We start from the raw sequence: 4088 nt of genomic DNA, 5'->3' as shown, positions 1-4088 counted from the left end.
AAAATAATTTTGTATCACATGTGATACATTGGACAGGGAACCTGTTAAAATTGTAATTTCTAGGAATTTCAAAAAAGAAATCGTGAGATGCAACAAGATATAATATAGGCTGTTAAGAGTGATGAGGGAGGGATTTGATTGTCATTTAAGCGGCGTACTACTGAACCGGGATTTACTGTACATTTGAATCAGAGGAATATTTTCTCTGTAACATTTCTTGAATTTAAAATCGACAAATAAACTATGTTGTCAATTCTATTCTATATACATATATATTTGCGGGGTTGTTACTTTTCCCCTCCATAAAATTTCAGAAATATATTCAATTTATCAATTTTAGCTTCTGAAATCGTGGAGATGCGTCTGCTCTTATGAATGAATCGAATATGCTTTTTGAAAGTACGTTTGCGTTCATGAATGAAAATTTTGTTGTGGTGTTATTTACTATAAAGTTTGACGTCGAGCATATTGATTCTGATATTATTAAAGACGATTGTTGTTTTTGGGTATTAGTATATAGATATATTGTGTATGCATTTTTTGTCTGGGAATGTCTTGTTCACATATTTATGATGATGATGATGTTTGAGAAGATTGTTGTTTTTCCAGAAGAATGTTTGTATCTTTTTATTTACATGCGTACGCATATATTATTTGTGTGAGAATGTCATACATATGTGTGTACGTACACATAGAGAAGCGCGCGCTTTTTATATTACTGACAAATGAGAACATCTTGATTCGTCACGTCAATGGTTGTGTGTTTGAGTTATTGTCCGTTAGATTTAACAGCTTCTAACAATTAGATTTTTAACTTATCCCTTATGCTTAGAATCCGGGGGCAATGGAAGAACACGTGCTCAGAGTCTTCTATTGACTCCGTACACATCGAACAATACTGACGTCGTCTTCTTTCTTTCCTCTCTCTTTTAGATTTCTGTAATTGGATCTGATAGCTCATATAATCTCGTGATCTCGTTTTGTGTTCAGCCAGTTCCAAACTCTTGGAAGAAAACCATTGGCGTGGACCATTTATGCATTCATTACATTTATTTTGTAGGTCTTCAAGGACCACTATAAGGTCGTCCGCGTATGCGTCGTCCGCGTATGCGATTAGCTTAACGTTTTTTGGGTGTGGAATTCTTAGCATCTCATCATAAACTAAATTCCATAAGAGAGGGCCTAAAACAGATCTTTGTGGTACTCCGCTTGTAATAGGGTAGCTCTTGATGCCTTCGGTGGTGTCGTAGATCAGCCTTCTATTTTTAAAATAACTCATAACGAAATTTATAAGGTATTGAGGGGCGCGTATTCCATATAGGGCTTCGAATATATTTTTCCATTTAGCAGAGTTGAACGCATTCTTCACATCCAGGGTGATCACTGATCAGCGCACAGTATTTTTTTGTACCACCTTTACATCTTTTGCCACTTACTGCTCTTTTAGCAGTGTTGACAACTTCTTTCAGTGCATCGATAGTAAACCTCTGTTTTCTGAAGCCGTATTGTCTTTCTGATAGTCCGCCGGTCTCCTGGATTGTAATTTCCAAGCTGGCGTACACTTTTCCCATTGTGTCAAGCATACACAGAGGTCGATACGAAGAAGGTTCATCTGGTGGTTTTTTTGGTTTTGGGATTAAAACCAAGCGCTGGACTTTCCAGGAATCGGGGAACATCCCTTCTTTTATACATGCGTTGAACATTTTTGCGGAAAGAGTGGGCTTTGAGATTATGGCTACCTTTAGAGCTCTGTTTGGTATGCCATCGATACCAGGCGCTTTGTTGTTTTTGATTCTTTTAGCTATGACCAATAGTTCTTCTTCCGTAACCAGTGGGGGTGATGCAGCAACTTCGTTTCGTTGCACATCGCTAGTAATCGAGGCGTGCGTCGGAAATAATGCCTCGACGACTTTCTTCATAAACGGAGCACATTGGATTGCTGCCGCTTATTTTGGAATTTCGCTTCTTTACAAATCTTTTTAAAACAGTTTCTCTTGCTATGGATTATAGCTGACTTTAGAAGTTTCTTATGGTTTTTAAAGGCTTCTTTGAGACGGTTTCCGTTCTTGCCACTTTGATTGCGACGTCGGGCTGAGTAACAGAGCTTTCTGAGCGTGGCAATTTCTTCATTCTACCAGTATACAGGTCTTCGCTTATTGTGACATTTTGTCCTTCGCATTGTAGCGTCGCATGCTTCTACCAGTTCCTTTTGAAATGCGGTTACTAAGTGGACGCCGCCTTCGCCTGGTGCTATTGCTGTACTCCAGACTATCTCAAAAATGTCAATGTCAAAATCTGTTTGTTTCCAGCTTCGTTTATGTGTAGTGTTACTGCATGGGGGTTCCTGGTCTCGAGAGAATAAAACTTCTGCGATGATTGCCATATGGTCACTATTTGTGAACATGTCTGACACGTTCCACTTAATGTAACTGCTTAGTTCGTCACTTGCAAACATCAGGCCTATTGCAAAGCCTTTATTTCCTTTTTGGTAAGTATTTCTTGTGCCACTATTCGTTATTGTGAGGTTGGTTTGGCTCAGGAATTCTAAAACTAGGCGCCCACGGTGGTTTGAACTCCTGCTTGCGTAGGTAGTAAACCATGCGTTAAAATCGCCTGCCATTATTATCGGCGATTTTCCTCTGCTTTCTAAGGATAATTCCAGGAGGAATTCTTCAAATTCTCTAAGGGGCGCACTGGGACGAGCATAGCAGCTTACGCAATAAATTCCCCCTCTTTGCGCCCATGTAAAGCCATTTTTTGCTTCTCCGCAGCAAGATGTGAATGTTTGTCCATTGCAGGACCATATTGTTGCTTTGCCACTTCTGTCAGTAATCCAATGCTTTCCGAATGTTGGGAGTAGTGCTCACTCAGTAAGGCGACATCAATGTTGCTTTCTAGTACGGTTTGTTGCAGTGGTTTAGGTTCAGCTGCAATATTCTCATTTCTCCATTGTCTTTAGCAAGTTCACGTATTTGGGGCAATTCGTGCTTAGAACCGAATGTTCTCCTTTACAGAGCATGCAACTCGGTGTGTTAGTGCATACTTTTGCAACATGTGCAGCGTTTCCACAACGTGTGCAAAGAGAGGACCTGTCGATCAGACTACAACATTTACGCGCCATGTGGCCTGGATGGAAGCATCTGTAACAGCGGGAAACAGGGCAGTACTCCCGAAGGCGGCAGACAATATATGTATACATATGTATGTATGTACATCTTCTATCATGTTAATCTTATGTATATGCACAAGCTCATATCATAATTTTATTGTCTGCTCATATGAATTTTTTTTTTCTTTCGGAGGTGGAATCTTCAAAGATATCGCAATTTTTCCGGACGATATGCACGATTCGTATTGGCCGTACGCCCAAGCAGGACTTGCGACACAATATGTCGTCTTTGCTTGTATTTCGCCCACGGAACTGCCGTTAGGCATTACATCGTGGGACCATGCTTAGCCATTCAGCTCTTCATTCACACATTTTCGCTCTAATTCCGATTAACCCCTCTGTTTTCGCTGCGTTGCCACTCTTTCTTTCTTAACTCTTGCATAGCTATAGCTGCCCACGCTCTCATTCTGTTCCAGACCACCTTCGATTCGATCATGTAAGGCACTATATACTCCGGAGTCACGCGATCGTTTATCACACTCTCTTTTTGTAGTCTTTSTTTTTCATATTTTGGACAGGAAAAGAATATATGTAATACATTTTCATTGTTGTTTTGTATTTTGTATTTGTATAGATATTCTCTATAACATCCATGACCTGTTAAAAACTGGGTAAGGTAAAAATCAGTTTCCCCGTGTTTCCGTTCTATCCATGGTTGTATACTTCTAATAAGCCTGTGCGTCCATCTCCCCGTAGTTGCTTCGTCCTATCGTTTCTGCCATTCGTTTAGGCTCCTTTGTCTTTCCTGCTTCAGCTCTTCATTCGTTAAGCGATCGCCAGTGCTTTTCGTTCTGTAGAATTCCCGCTTAATTTCCATGGCCATTATGTCTGGTGGCATGAGGCCTGATATGACTCCGGCCGCCTGATGTGATACAGTGCGGTAGGCACACGCAACTCTGATTGCATCCAGTCGTACTAT

The sequence above is a fragment of the Bactrocera latifrons genome, unplaced genomic scaffold (genome assembly GCF_001853355.1).
Source record: "Bactrocera latifrons isolate USDA-ARS-PBARC rearing strain unplaced genomic scaffold, ASM185335v1 scaffold_909, whole genome shotgun sequence".
Taxonomy (NCBI): Eukaryota; Metazoa; Arthropoda; class Insecta; order Diptera; family Tephritidae; genus Bactrocera; species Bactrocera latifrons.
This window is presented reverse-complemented; position numbering follows the sequence as displayed.